The sequence below is a fragment of the Mirounga leonina genome, unplaced genomic scaffold, assembly GCF_011800145.1.
Source record: "Mirounga leonina isolate KUSES-001 unplaced genomic scaffold, KU_Mleo_1.0 Mir_129, whole genome shotgun sequence".
Classification (NCBI taxonomy): domain Eukaryota; kingdom Metazoa; phylum Chordata; class Mammalia; order Carnivora; family Phocidae; genus Mirounga; species Mirounga leonina.
In genome coordinates this window covers 33245271-33261684 of record NW_023270323.1, presented here as the reverse complement: position 1 = coordinate 33261684, position 16414 = coordinate 33245271, and positions in this window count along the sequence as shown.

Below are 16414 nucleotides of genomic sequence, written 5' to 3'. Positions count from 1 at the left end.
AAAGAGATGAGGAAGAAAATGAATACAATATTCAACAAGAAAATGGATGAGAATTTTTCATAATTAATTAAATACAACATTCTACAGATTTGAGAAGTCTGCTGCTAAAAAATAGAAAGAGAAATATATACCCAGACACAAAAAATAAAAATATAGAACATCTAAGACTAAAAGAAAATGCTAAAAGCACTCAGAAAGAAAGACCATTAACTTCAGTGAAATTAATATTAGAGTGACTCCTGAACTTCCCATTAGAAATAATGGAAGCCAGAATATAGTTGATGCTTAAACAATGCAGGAGTTAAGGGTGCTGATCCATGTATAAGTTTTGACTTCCCCAGAACTTAACTACTAGGAGCCTAATGTTGACTGGAAGACTTACCAATAACATAAACTATTAACACATATTTTGTATGTAATATATATTATATACTGTATTTTTATAATAAGATAAGCCAGAGAAAAGAAAATATTAAGAGTATAAGGTAGAAGATAAAACATATTTATGGTACTGTGCTATATTCATTAAAAAATTCAGGCATAAGTGGACCTAGTAGTTCAAACTTGCATTGTTCAAGGGTCAACTGCATAGTAAATTAACATCAATGCACTAAGAGAAAATGGTTAACCTTAAATATTACATGAAGCAAAAATACTTTTCAAAAGTTATGACAAAAGAATGTTTTAAGCAAACTAAACATTTTAAAACTAGCAAAAACTGAGAAAAGAAAATTCTGGAGGATATACATAAAGATATATAGGAAATTACCCTAAACAAAAAGTATGAAATGTATTAAAGAATACTTTGTAGTGAAACAGAGATGTGAGGATTAACCCAAGGTCCTAGTTTTGTTTTTTGTTTTGTTTGTTTTTTACAAATACTGTTGCCATTTGGTTAGACTTGAAACAATGAAACTGTGGTAAAGATCATAGACTGGTTTGTTTTGAGACCTGTTGAGTTTGGGGTGCCTTTGAATGACCCATGTTCATGCCAAATACACAGCTGTATCCATGGATCCAAAACTCATGAGAGATGCCGATGCCTGAACTGGAGATAAAATATATGGTTAGTGTACATATAAGTAGTTATTGGAATAATGGGCATGTAAGAGATTACTCCAGAAGATGCAAAATGAAAAGGAAAGAGGCTAGGACTTAACACTGAGGAACTCTGACATTTTCTTGCCTGTGAGTTAAAAAAAAAAAAAAAAAAAAGGAATTTAGTTTTCTAATGTAATTTTTACTTCAATGAGATTCAGGTCATATTAATATATTTCTTTACCCAAATGTTAATTCTAGTTTATTCCCTTCAACATGATATGGAGCCAAACAATGCTCTGGATTAGACACAAATGCTCCTTAAATTAGACACAAATATAAAGTATTACATTATTGGAAATCATTAGTCAAATCAATGAGCCCTAATTGTATTAATAAAACACATTAAAAAACTGATCCCTGGTTCATTTATCACTTCTCCAAGGAAAATTACCAAGCCTACATTTCAGGATCCTATCAAAAGTTACTGATAAACATGGGCACCTCTGGAATTCCCAGCTTCCCATTCTAGGGAGAGAAAAGGTGTTCTTTGGCATTTTGAGAGCATTTTGTAGGCTTGACCACCCAAGCTCAGTGGATGTTAGCTACAGGATGGTCTATCTGGAAAGTATACAACAGGATATCAGATTTATAAACTATACAGATGTTGTAAAATGTATTTTTTTCTTTATAAGTACTGGCATGTTCTTGTCATTATTTTGAAAGTCTTTAGTATCTCTTTCAAGTGTATGTCATCAGTTTCTTATTACCCTCCCTCATCTATTACACTTATCTTTCATTACTGTCTGTGCAGAATTTCTATTCCAGAACAGCTGATTGTTTTGCTATTGATGTATTTTGAATATTTGTTCCTGAACTTTGTGTAAATCTTTCTCTAGACTGGAATCAACTCCACTACTACCTCAAACATCTAAACTTGAAAATATCTATTTAAAAATCTCTGGTTAATGCACTCATTTTAACAATTACTGGCCTTTGGGACAAATAGTTATCTCAATGAACTTAACTTCTCCTTTAAAGCTAAAGTATATAATTTCTTCTGCAGGCATTTGGCAAATTTTATGTTCTACACTTTAACATCTATTTGCCCTGTATTTCCTACTTATGTATGTATTTCAATTACTATTAATAGTCTTCTTAATAGAATCTAATGCAATGCCATCCACAAATCAGGAAACAGGATATCATCAATTATTAACTTTTCTGGTCAATTGTATAGTAGCTTGTTTTTGTAACTAATCAATTCATTTTTGGTAACCAGCAGATATCTAAAATTTGATAGCATTATATAGATTTTCTAGCAGTCATATGGGAAAGAGCTACATTTATACAATCCATATATTTTATCTGTGATAATGCCAGACAGGAACACTAAATATTTGCTATACTAAAGTCTTAAAATGTATAACAAGACAGAAACTAATTTGGTTGAAAACACTTCAGCATCTTACTTCAGGGTGGCAGCCCTGAATACATGCAAACTATTTAGGAAGGTAAGTCCTTATAAATAAAGGTATGTGTCTTTGATCTGTCAATGACAATTTCTACTTCTTTTGAGTAATAAATCATGTTGAAAAAACACATGTAAGTTGTGTCAAGACATAGTCTGGGAAGACGAAAGTTGTCAGCACATTTATAGATGACATTATGTCAGTAAGTGGATAGTTGATAGAAATAAGCACTGACCTAAAACTTTTAAAAAACTTTTAAAAGAAGTTGTGCTACATAATCTCTTCTTCATAAGGCCATTACTTTCAGGAGCAGGAGACATTACTGGATTTTATAACACACAGAAGGCAGAGACATAGACAAAATGCCAAGTCAGAGGAATTTATCCCAAATGAAGAACAAGATAAGGCCATGGCCAGAGATCTAAGTGAAACAGATATAAGTAACATGACTGATAGAAAATTCAAAGCAACAATCCTAACCAGGCCTTAGAAAAGAATAGAAAACATCAGTGAGACTCTTACAACAGAAATAAAAGAGTTAAAAAATAATCAGAGATGAAAAATGCAATAAATGAGATTGGAAACAGGTCGATGTAATGAACACAAGACTGGGAGAAGCAGAGGAATGAATTAATAACCCAAAGACAAAATAATGGAAAATAATGAAGCTGAAGAAAGGAGAGAAAGAAGAATTGCAACATGAGAATAAACTTCGGGAACTCCATGACTCCATTAAACTAATAACATTTGTATTTTAGAAGTCCCAGAAGAAGAGAGAGAAAAGGGAGCAGAAAATATATTTCAAGAAATAATAGCAAAAAACTACCTAATCTGGGAAAGAAACAGACATCCAGATCCAGGAGGCACAGAGAACTTCCATCAAAATCAAAGAAAGCAGGCCAACACCAAGACAAACAGTAGTTAAATTTGCAAAATATAGTGATTAAAAAAAATCTTAAAAACAGCAAGACAAAAGAAGTCCTTAACTTACAACCCATAAGGCTAGCTGGAGATTTATCAGGAGAAACTTGGCAAGCCAGAAAGAATGGCATAATATATTCAAAGTGCTGAATGGGAAAAATCTGCAGCCAAGAACACTCTATCCATCAAGGCTATCATTCAGAATAGGAGAGACAGTTTCCCAGACAAACAAAAACTAAAAGTTTGTGACCACTAAACTAGCCCTGCAAGAAATATTAAAGGAGACTCTGAGTGCAAAGGAGAGACCAAAAGTGACAAAGACAAAAGGATCAGAAAAAATCTCCAGAAACAATGATAAAACAAGTAATAAAATACCTATCAATAATTACTTTGAATGTAAATGGACTAAATACCCCAATCAAAAGACATAAGGTGTCAGAGTGGATAAAAAAACAAGACCCATCTATATGCTGCTTTACAAGAGACCTATTTTAGAACTAAAGACACCTGCAGATTGAAAATGAGGGGATAGAGAAATATTATGCAAATGGATGTCAAAAGAGAGAGTAGCAATACTTACATCAGATGAACTAGACTTTTTTGTTCTTGTATGGTTTTTATCTTGCTTTGGTATCAGGGTAATGCTGGCCTCACAGAATGATTTTGAATATGTTTCTGCTATCCCATTATTGGTAAGATTTTGATAAAGAATTTCATTAATCATTTAAAAAAAATGTTTGGTAGAATTCACCAATGAACCCATGTAGTCTTGGACTTTTCTGTGCTGGGAGATTTTGATTCCTAATTCAACCTTCATTATTGTTATTTGTCTAAGAAGATTTCCTATTTCTTGGATTCAAGATTCATGATTCAATCTTGGTAACTTGTGCATTTTTAGGAATTATCTGTTTGTGGTTTTTCTAAGTTAACTGATTTGTTAGTATATAACTGTTTATAGTAATCTGTTATCACACTAGGTGTTTCTGTTGTTATCCGTTGCATTGTTTCCATTTCTCATTTTGGTTTTTAAATCTTCTTTTTTTTTTTTTCGTAGTTAATGTAGTTAAAGCATTGCTAATTTTGTTTACTTTTTTGGAAAAACTGGTCATTTTTTCAATATTATGTTTATTCTGGTCTCTATTTTATTTCTGATTTTTCCTTGTTATTTCCTTCCTCTACTAAATTTCAGCTAAGTTTCTTCTCTTTCTAGTTCCTTGTGGTGTAATGTTGTTTATTTCCATTTTTTTTTTTAATTCAAGCATTTATAGCATAAATTTCACTCTAGCATCTGCTTTTGCTGCATCCCATAGGTTTTGGAATATTGTGTTTTCTTTTCCTTTTATTTTGAGACATATTTTGATTTGCCATTTGATTTCTTATTTGGCCCTTTGCTTGTGCAGTAGTGTGTTGTTTAATATTTACATATCACATTTTTAATATTTAAAAAAAATTAAAAAAAATAAATTGTGCCAACTCCAGGCAACTACATTCAGTATTCATAGGATCACTATGGTTAGGTGCTGTTTCTATTTGCACAATATAATGGCATTTGATAGATGTCATAATATTATTAGCATAGTAGCAAAGCTGATAGGGGAACTTATAATTAATAGCTTTAAAAAAGTTATTAACAGCTAAATTTAAACTCTCACTAATTCCAACTATTTAGTGGTATTGAAGTGGCACATGGTCTTCTGGAAAGTACTTTATGCTATTCCAAAAGCAGATATTATACATTTCCAAATATCTCATATTAGGGGCATCTGGGTGGCTCAGTCAAATACCTGACTTGTTTTTGGCTCAGGTCATGATCAAACCCTGCATTGGGCCCCATGCTCAGCATGGAATCTGCTTAGGATTCTCTCCCACTCCCTCCCCGCCAACTTGCGTGCACACATATCTCTTTCTCTCTATAAAACAATAAATAAATAAAATAAAAATAAAATAAAAATCCCATATCAAAGACATTATTTTACCTAATAATAGAATCCTATTATTCTAGGATAATGTCCTATCCTAGAAAGGTAAAAACAACAAGCTGTATAGAATACAAACAAAATAAAACTGTAAAACAAATATATTAACCATGTCCACTTATTATGATGAGTTAAATTAGAAAGAATAACTTGGTGTTAAATGGATACTTACTTTAACTCATGTTCGGAACTCTTCAGGAATACAATATATAAATATTCTCAACACACATACAGTGAAATCTACAAACGTATACTACTGGAATAGACCAAAGAGACTTTGTGGTAGACTATTAGTTCTTTGCAACTAAGAGAGAAAATAAGGAATTGTAATTCCACTAGGGCTAATAGCTGCTGACATTGCTTATTTTCATATTTAATTCTCTTTGCTCCTGAATGGCATTGAGCTTTTCACATTGTGCTAAAAATAGATTTTCCCCTTGACAGGAAAAATCTTCCCTCCAAAATAGAATGTTATTTAAAAAGAAGAAACCCTAATGGCTAGTGATGTTGAGCATTTTTTCATGTGTCTGTTAGCCATTTGTATGTCTTCTTTGGAGAAGTGTCTGTTCATGTCTTCTGCCCATTTTTTGACTGGGTTATTTGTTTTTTGTTTTTTTTGTTTTTGTTTTTTTTAAAGATTTTATTTATTTATTTGAGACAGAGAGAATGAGAGACAGAGAGCATGAGAGGGAGGAGGGTCAGAGGGAGAAGCAGACTCCCCGCCGAGCAGGGAGCCCGATGCGGGACTCGATCCCGGGACTCCAGGATCATGACCTGAGCCGAAGGCAGTCGCTTAACCAACTGAGCCACCCAGGCGCCCTGGGTTATTTGTTTTTTGAGTGTTGAGTTTGTGGTATAGCCACTCTGGAAAACAGTATGGAAAACAAAATGCTAAAAATAGAGATACCCTATGACCCAGCAATTGCACTACTAGGTATTTACCCCAAAGATACAGATGTAGTGAAAAGAAGGGGCACCTGCACCCCAATGTTCGTAGCAGCAATGTCCACAATAGCCATACTGTGGAAGGAGCCAAGATGCCTTTCAACAGATAAATGGATAAAGAAAATGTGGTACATATACAATGGAATATTATTCAGCTGTCAAAAATGGTGAATACCAACCATTTGCATTGACATGGGTGGAACTGGAGGGGATTAGGGGATTATGCTAAGTGAAGTAAATCAAGCAGAGAAAGACAATTATCATATGATTTCACTCATATGTGGAATATAAGCAATAGCACGGAAGACCATAGGGGAAGGGAGGGAAATCTGAAGGGGGAGAAATCAGAGAGGGAGATGAACCATGAGAGACTATGGATCCCAGGAAACAAACTGAAGGTTTCAAAAGGGAGGGGTTGGGGGATTGGGGTAACCAGGGGATGGGTATTAAGTAGGGCACATGTTGTGATGAGCACTGGTGTTATACACAACTAATGAATCACTGAACACTACATCAAAAACTAATGATGTACTATACAGTGGCTAACTGAATATACTAAAGATTTTTTTTAAATGAACACAAAAAAATAAAAATAAATAAAAAGAAGCATTCCTAAATTTTGGGTTATATTTGTGTCTTTTTTTTTAAGATTTTATTTATTTATTTGAGACAGAGAGAATGAGAGAGAGAGAACACATGAGAGGGGGGAGGGCCAGAGGCAGAAGCAGGCTCCCTGCCGAGCAGGGAGCCCAATGCGGGACTCGATCCAGGGACTCCAGGATCATGACCTGAGCCGAAGGCAATCGCCCAACCAACTGAGCCACCCAGGCGCCCCGGGTTATATTTGTGTCTTAATAGGGACTAATCTAGGCCTAATCTTATTTCTTTCATATTTTGCTTTTTTTTATTGTTTTATTAGTTTTATGTTTGAGAGTACACATATGCATGTACATGCATTAGTAAGAGGAAGGATGGATTCTGAGTGGTAGAAAAGTATCTTTTATTTTCTACCTCATTGTTCTTTATCTCAGCAGTGAAAACTATTGTTTCTTATGTATCTCTCAATCTTTTACTGTAAAATATTTGTAGTATTCATTCTGTGCTCCCAATAATTGAATGTGTAGAAACTTAGTCATTGCCCAGTAAGATCATTGTAATTGCATTTAAAGGCCGCTGATGTTAAATGAATGTTTTAAAGCCGTTATCACAGCCATCTTGATCTGTATCTTAATTCATCCCATGTTGCCTTAATGATTTGATTTTTCTTGTGAAATAATGTCTGGAAGGTTTTTTAGAGGGCTTGCAAATGATTCACTTCCTTCTCTTTTGTCTATTAAATGTATATTGCATTCTGAAGGCTACCTAACAACATGACTGACACATAATTAAACGTCATGATGAACTCATTTTATGCAAGAAAAAATAAGCTACATAATAACATACTTAAAACATTATATGAAATAGAAGAGAAAAAAAACAGGCTAAAAGAAGGATTTAAAAGATTATTGTACTTTGGGATTTATATTAGCATATAGCAAAATACCAACTGAAAACCAAAAACTAAAGTTTTATACCTAAAGATCTAGTAGAGTGTTATATACATGCCAGATATTTAATAAATGTTTGTTAATGATGATGCCTATGTATTCTTCCAAATGTTTTTAATATTAAAAGATGTTTTCCATACCACCTACAAAGTTGTTTTACTTCCAGGATACTGTAGATAAAAAAAATAATAATTCTTTAGTGTTGGTATCCTGAAATTTATCTTCAGAAAGCCTTCCCATACAGAGGCAAATCTTTATTGATTTTGTGATTTAAGCAAAGGCCAATGTACTCAATACAATTTCCCACTGGCTTTGTTGAATTGTATAATATATTATGTCTTTTTACATTGTTAGTACATATTACTTTTCCTAGAGGAATACATCAGCTCCTACACTTTCAATTACTTTCTATTATCTATAAAATATCTCTACAAGATTTTTTTATTCCTCTTAAGAAAAACTACCTAAAGTAAAGCTCAATAATTTTCCTCCAACTTTCTCAAACTTGTTTGTGGCCCATTTCTATGTCTCCATAGGTTGCCTCCCTATGTTCCCAATCTCAAGAATTCATAATTTTTAAATCCTTCCTACACTTTTCCTTTTAATGAAACAGCAAATTCCATTGATATGAACACAAATCTATAGGAACAAATGCCCTTGAAAGGGGAGTATCAATGTGTTTGAAAGTCCTACACAATATACAGTAATTTATCAGAATCTTCTTTTCACTATTTTAAATAACTTTATTAAAAATCAAGAAAGAAGAGTATTTTATTGATTTTTTTCCTAAATGAAGTCAAGAATATTTCAAAAAATGCACTAGATGCCTATATCATTTTAGTAATAAGTACATAAGTCTTAAAACTGTAAGAGCAATTAGTAGAAGAGAATAATAATGAAGCATGTAGAGGCTGATGTATTTTTAAAAATGTTAATTGGTAATCTTTTCCATGCGGATAAAAAACTAAAAAATTTGCAAAAGCAGTAAGACAATATTTTTGTTGTTGTTGACATCTAATTGACATACATCACTTTTTAAGTTTATTGTGTAGAGCATATGACTTAACTTACATATATTGTGAAAGGATCACCACAATAACTTTAGTTAACATCCATCATCTCATATAGATATCAAGAAAAGAACAAGAAAAAAAATGTTTCTTCCTTGTGATGACAATTCTTTGGATTTAGTCTCATAACAACTTTCAAATATACCATATAGCTGTGTTAACTATAGTCATCATGTTGTAGATAACACCCCTAGTACTTATTTAATTTATAACTGGAAGTTCGTACATTTTGACCATCTTCATCCAATTAACATCCCCCCCGCCCCCCTCACTCTCTACCTCTGATAAACACAAATCTGGTCTCTTTTTCTATGAGTTTTTGTTTCTGTTTTTCAGATTGCACATATAAGTGAAATCACTCCATACTTGTCTCTGTGTCTGATTTATTTCACTTAGAATAATGCCCTCAAAAGCCCATCTGTGTTGTTGAAATGGCAGGTTTTTATTTTTTCCTTTTTTTTATGCTGGGGTAATATTCCTTTGTGTGTGTGTGTGTGTGTGTGCGTGCATGTGTATACCAATTTTTCTTTATCCATTTATCTGTTGATGGACACTTAGATTGTTTCCATGTCTTGGCTATTATAAATTATGCTGTATGAGGGCACAGGTATCTCTTTGGCATAGTATTTTTTTTCCTTTAGATATATCCTCAAAAGTGGAATTTCTGGAACATATGGTAGTTCTATTTTTAATTTTTTTGAGGAACCTCCATACTCTTTTCCATACTGGCTGCACCCATTTACATTCCCACCAAATGTGTACAGGGTTCTTTTTCTCCACATTCTTGCCAACATTTGCTATCTCTTGTCCTTTTTATGGTAGCCATTCTGACAGGCATGAGGTGGTATCTCATGGTTTTGATTTTCATTTCCCTAATGATTAGTGACACTGAACACCTTTTCATATACCTGTTGGCCATTTGTATATCTTCTTGGAAAAATATTCAAGTCCTTTGCCCATGTTTTCATTGAATTATTTGAGTTTTTTATATGTTTGCTAGTGAGTTGTATGTGTTCTTTATATGTTTTGGATATTAACCCCTTATCAGATATATAATTTCTGATTATTTTTTCCCATTCCATAGGTTATCTTTTCATCTTCTTGGTCATTTCTATTTCTGTGGAGGAGTTATTTACTTCAGTATAGTCCCACTTGTTTATTTTTTATTTTGTTGCTTGTGATTTGTGTATTATGTTCATAATATCATTGCCAAGATCCATGTCAAGGAGCTTTTTCCTAAAAAGAATGTTTAGAAAATATCATATTCAAGAAAAAAGCCCACAATTTTGAAATATACAAAATATGTAAAGAGAATACATAAGAGTGTGCATTTTCTTTTTTTTTTTTTTAACTTTTTTTTTTTTAAGATTTTATTTATTTATTTGACAGAGAGAGACATAGTGAGAGCAGGAACACAAGCAGGGGGAGTGGGAGAGGGAGAAGCAGGCTTCCCGCAGAGCAGGGAGCCCGACGTGGGGCTCGATCCCAGGACGCTGGGATCATGACCTGAGCCGAAGGCAGACGCTTAACGACTGAGCCACCCAGGCGCCCCAAGAGTGTGCATTTTCAAAGTAACTAGTGGCTGATATTCCAGGGAGTGCTAGGAACTAAAATTATAATGGACTACAATTGCTAATATTTTCAAATAACTGTACATTAATAATAATAATAATAATAATAATAATTCAGATAATACTATTTTGAACCAATTATCAGACTTAAAATTCTAGAGGGGAGGGGGTGGGGGGATGGGTTAGCCTGGTGATGGGTATTAAAGAGGGCACGTATTAAATGGAGCACTGGGGGGGGCGCCTGGGTGGCTCAGTTGGTTGAGCGACTGCCTTTGGCTCAGGTCATGATCCTGGAGTCCCGGGATCGAGTCCCACATCGGGCTCCCTGCTCAGCAGGGAGTCTGCTTCTCCCTCTGACCCTCCCCACTCTCATGTGTGCTCTCTCTCTCTCTCTCTCTCAAATAAATAAATAAAATCTTTAAAAAATAATAAAAAAAAATGGAGCACTGGGTGTTATACACAAACAATGAATCGTGGAACACTACATCAAAAACTAATGATGTAATGTATGGTGATTAATATGACATAGTAAAGTAAAAAAAAAAAAATCTAGCCCAAACTTCTTTCTTCAGTGAAAATGAAACAACTATCTAAATTTTCTTAGTTTCGGTGTTTCAGCATTTATGTCTCTCCACCTCCTCCCACCCAAGTTCTATGTTAAAAGCATAATCCTCAATATGGTGGTATTTAGAGTTAAGGCCTTTGGGGAGTGATTAGATCATGAGGGTAGAGCACTCATGAGTGGAATTAGTGTTCTGAAAAAGAAGGAATCCAGAAGCCTCTCTCATCCCTTCTACCACGTGAGGACACAGTGAAAAGATAACTTATGATCCAGAAGCAGGGCTCATACACGAATCTGCCACCACCTTGGCCTTGGATTTTCCAGCCTCTGGAATGGTGACAAATACGTGTTTATTGTTTAAGGCACTCAGTCCGTGGTATTTTTATTAAAACAGTTCAAACTGACAAAAATAAGGCTCAAGCCCCTTGTCTTTCAACTGAGTTGATTCATTTTCATTACTTTACCATTCTTCCATTTAGTAAATATTTACTAATATTTACTATGTGTTGAAAGGAGAGAATGCACTGATTGCATCATGCTTCACACATAACCCCAGCTCCACCACAACCACCAAGTCCTCTATCTTTGTTCTTCTTTTCTATTTCTACAGAGATTGCACCATTTTACATTCTCACCAGTAGTGCACAAGAGTTCTCTATAATCCTCACCAACACTTGTTTTATCTATCATCTATCTATCTGTATCTATCTATCATCTATCATCTATCTATTTTTATTTTTTTAGTAATGTCCATATTAACAGGTGTGAGGTGATCTCTTGTGGTTTTTATTTGCATTTCCTTCACAATTAGAGATTTTGAGCTTTCTTTACCTGTTGCCCATATGTGTCATTTTTGGAGAAACGTTTATTCAAGTCTTTTGCCTATTTTTCAATTGGGTTAGTGTGTGTGTGTGTGTGTGTGTTGCTACTGAGTTGTAGGAGTTTCTTATATATTTTGATTATTAACCGTTCATCAGATATATGGCTTGCAAATATTTTCTCCCACTCTGTAGATTGTCTTTTCATTGTTAACTGCTTCCATTATTACGCAGGCTTTTGAGTTTTGATGTAGTCTCAATTGCCTATTTTTGCTTTTGTTGTCTGTGCTTTTGGTGTCAAGAAATCACCACCAGGCCTAATGTTGTGAAGATCTTCTATGTTTTCCACTAGGAGTTTTATAGTCTCAGGTCTTACATTTAAGTCTTTAGTACGTTATGAGTTAATCGATTATTTTATGTGTGTTGTAAGATAAAGATCCAATTTCATTCTTTTGCATCTGGATATCCAGCTTTGCCAAAACCATTGGCTGATGAGACTATCCATTACACTTTGTTGTATTCTTGACAACATTGTCTAAGATCAGTTGAGCATATGTACATGGTTTTATTTCTGGGATGTCTATTCTGTTCCATTAGTCTGATATCATCCCTTATGCCAGTACTATGCTGTTTTAATTACTGTAGCTTTATAATCTATTTTGAAATCAGGAAGGGTGATGCCTCCAGCTTTGTTCTTTCTCAGTATTGTTTTGGCTTTTCAGGGTCATTTGTGACTCCCTATGCCTTTTAGGATTGTTTGTCTATTTCTGTAACAAAAAATGCCATTGGGATTTTGATAAAGGTTACATGGAATCTGTAGATAACTTTGGGTAATATGAGCATTTTAATGATACTAAGTCTTCCAATCTGTGAAAATGGGATATCTTTCTATTTATTTGTGTTTTCTTTAATTTCTTCCATAAATGTCTTATAGTTTACAGTGTATAAGTCTTTCATCTCCTTAGTTTGAAGTTTATTTTTTTTTTAAAGATTTTATTTATTTATTTGACAGCGAGAGACACAGCGAGAGAGGGAACACAAGCAGGGGGAGTGGGAGAGGGAGAAGCAGGCTTCCTGCAGAGCAAGGAGCCCGATGCGGGGCTCGATCCCAGGATCCTGGGATCATGACCTGAGCCGAAGGCAGATGCTTAACAACTGAGCCACCCAGGCGCCCCTGAAGTTTATTCTTAAGTATTTTGTTCTCTTATTATAAATGGGATTATTTTCATAATTTTTCAGGTGTTCTTTGTTAGTGTACAGAAATGTAACTGATTTTGCATTTGTATGATTGTGTATCCTGCAACTTTACTGAATTTGTTTATTCTAATCAGTATTTTGTTGAATCTTTAGAATTTTCTACATATAAGATTATGTCTTCTGCAAAAAGAGAGAATTTTCCTTTCTATTTAGATGCTTTTTTTTTTTTCCTGGACTAATTGCTCTCAGTAGGGCTTCCAGTATTTTGAATACAAATGGGGAAGGTGGGCATCCTTGCCTATTTTCTGATCATAGAGGTTTTGATTTCATAGTATCTGATGATAAATTGCCATGATGGAGATACCACTTCACCATCCTTGGCTTCTTTATCCCTCCAACATACTTTGATTTTGAGATTATTTGTCATGTGACAAAAGCTGACCAATATATTCCTTAGAGATTATCAATCAACAGCCAGAGTGATTCTTTTTAATGACAGATCATATCACCTCTTACTTAAAATATCCAATGAATTTTAATTATATTTCCAATAAAATACAAAATACAACACATGCACAATGAAACCTACACAATCTGTTCCTTAGTTTCCTCTTGTTTATATCATCTATGGCTCTCCTTCCTAGCTTTCCTACTCATCTTTGAAAATATTATACTAGCTCTTCCTTTAGGGCTTTGGCCATGCTATTCTCTCTTCTTAGACCACCCTGTTCCAGGTTTTTGCCTGGCTCATTTCTTCTGTGATTTAGATTACTGCTCAAATGTAACCTTTTTAAGAAAGCCTTCTCTAAATGCTCTATTTAAAATTGCACCTGCCTTTTATTCTATTTTCTTTCTCTGTGTCTGTGTATGTTTTCATGGTACTTATCACTTCTTAGCATTCTACTGCATAACAATATATTCAATGCATTTTTTTTCTAATCTGCCAGAATATAGGCTTTAAGTAGGCCTGGATTATAATTTTGTATCCACTACTGGATTACTGGTGACCAAAAGAATGTCTGGCATTTAACAGGTATTCATTACTATTTTCTGAATGAATAGCATAGGAACAATATGGCTAAGAAATGATTCAAGGGAAAAATAGGGGTTTAAAAAGTTCTAGGCACTTTGAATAACATGATTGAAGTCAGAAGCATATTGGGATTTTGAGTAACCAAAGAATACCATGTAGACAGGATGTGGATGAACAATACTAAAGTATGCATGGAAAAGAATTCTTAGGGATTCCATACTAGTTTAGATCTGGATTATGCTTATTGTTAAAGTCCATCCTATGGACCATTCTATGAATTTTATCTTAAATGCATCAGGAAGCCATTGGAGGATTTTAAACAAGAAAGTGACACAAATCCATTGTGTTTTAAAAATATTTATGAAGGAATGAATAAAGTTGTTTGTATGGAAACATATGCCATTTTACAAATAGAGTTCAGAATAGAAATGGAAAATCTCTGCTGTGATACTTAGCTGTGCTAAAAACATTCTAAGAGACTGTACAAATATATCAAGGCTTTCATTTGAAGATTATAAACCAGGTTCGTAATATAGATAACACTATGAATAATCAAATTCACATCATTTAAAATGTGGGACATTAAGTTTACTGTCCTCGGGTTTATATTCTAAACATGTGTTCCCAGAGTAACATGCCTTCATGGAATAATGATAGATTATATGTGAGTTTATTTCATGATTAAGATGGCATCTTTCATATCTCTTCTGAATGAAAAGGTCAATAATCTTGAAAACAGCAAATATTTCCAAATAAAAAATTAATATATTAGAAAATTTCTTTCATCTCTGTGTTTGTACGTGACTATAGTCCGTTATTATATATTATTTTTTTTTTGTAGAGCCTGAGCACTAATTAAAAATAATTCAGTCTTGTGAGTTTGTCTGAAACAACTGAAATGTATGTCCTCAGTGTATCACAAAAATAATGTAACACATGGCACTAAGATCGGCATGCACAACTTGCCGCAGCAGTGCCAGAGCTTGAAGTTTGATTCTCTCAAGAAAACATCTGCATCCTCGCTGAAAGAATTAAGTGCTGCTCTCCTTCTCTTGTCCCTCCCCACTTTGGGGCGCTTCAGTGTTTATCAACTATGAGTAAATATGCCATTTAGACTTAGAGATATAAACATATATCGATAGGTCATAGGCATACAGATAATGATACATTTGGATTATGTCAACTCCTAAATGAATAATTCATTCCCTTAACAACTCCAGCATGCTAATCCTTTACCACACCCGTGAAAGAATATATCCCTAAAGCACATTTATTCTACTAGAGGGGGAGAAACAGGCTTGAAAGAGGAATAAGATAGCTCCTGAAAGTCACAGGAACCACTTGACCTGAGGCTTTGCCGTTGAAATGAATTAAGTAACTTCTTCCTTGCACCACTTGTCTAGTTACCCTCTGAAGAGAATAAGCCTATTTCATGAGCACTTTTTGGCAATGAGAACATGAATCTAGTGGGGACATTGCCAAGTATTTTTTGATTTTTGTAGTGAGAGAGTGAAAACTTTGTTCGACAATTCCACCAAGGCATGACTTGCAAGTGTTCATTTCCCAAAAGAATTTCAGTTTGAGGGATGCCTGGGTAGCTCCTCTGGTTAAGCGTCTGCCTTCAGCTCAGGTCATGATCCCAGAGTCCTGGGATCGAGTTCTGCATCAGGCTCCCTGCTCAGAGGGGAGCCTGCTTCTCCCTCTGCCCCTCCCCTGGCTTGTGCTTGCTCTCTCTCTCTGATAAATAAATCAATAAATCTTTATTTAAAAAAAAAAGTTAGCTTGCTGCTAAGAAAGGGAAATAAGCATTGGGTATCCAAAGTAATATATGTCTAAAAAACTCTAAATTCTACTTTTATTTCATCTTTAGATAGGTATAAAATTTTATATTTAGCATGTGTATATTTATATTTCATAGTTAAAATCTATTGTGTATTTTAATATGTTCCTGTGAAATATCCTTGGGCAATGTATTTAGTAAGAGTTGAATACTAGCCCTAATTTTAGCAATGTGAATAAGAATATTTTTCAGAAGATTGTTGTAAAAATTAAAAGGAATCATACTGGGAGCAAATCATATTAGAGTTGGAATAATCAAGTGATAATGATTTTTTCATACTCCTCAGCTTCTGTGTAGGGATTTAAATTCTGCCATCTGGCTATTTGGGGATGGTTCACCATGCATTAGAAATCAATCAATAACATGTAGCCCTGTGTTCCTGATCATCAACATAAAATATAACTTCAAATTTCCCACAATTCAC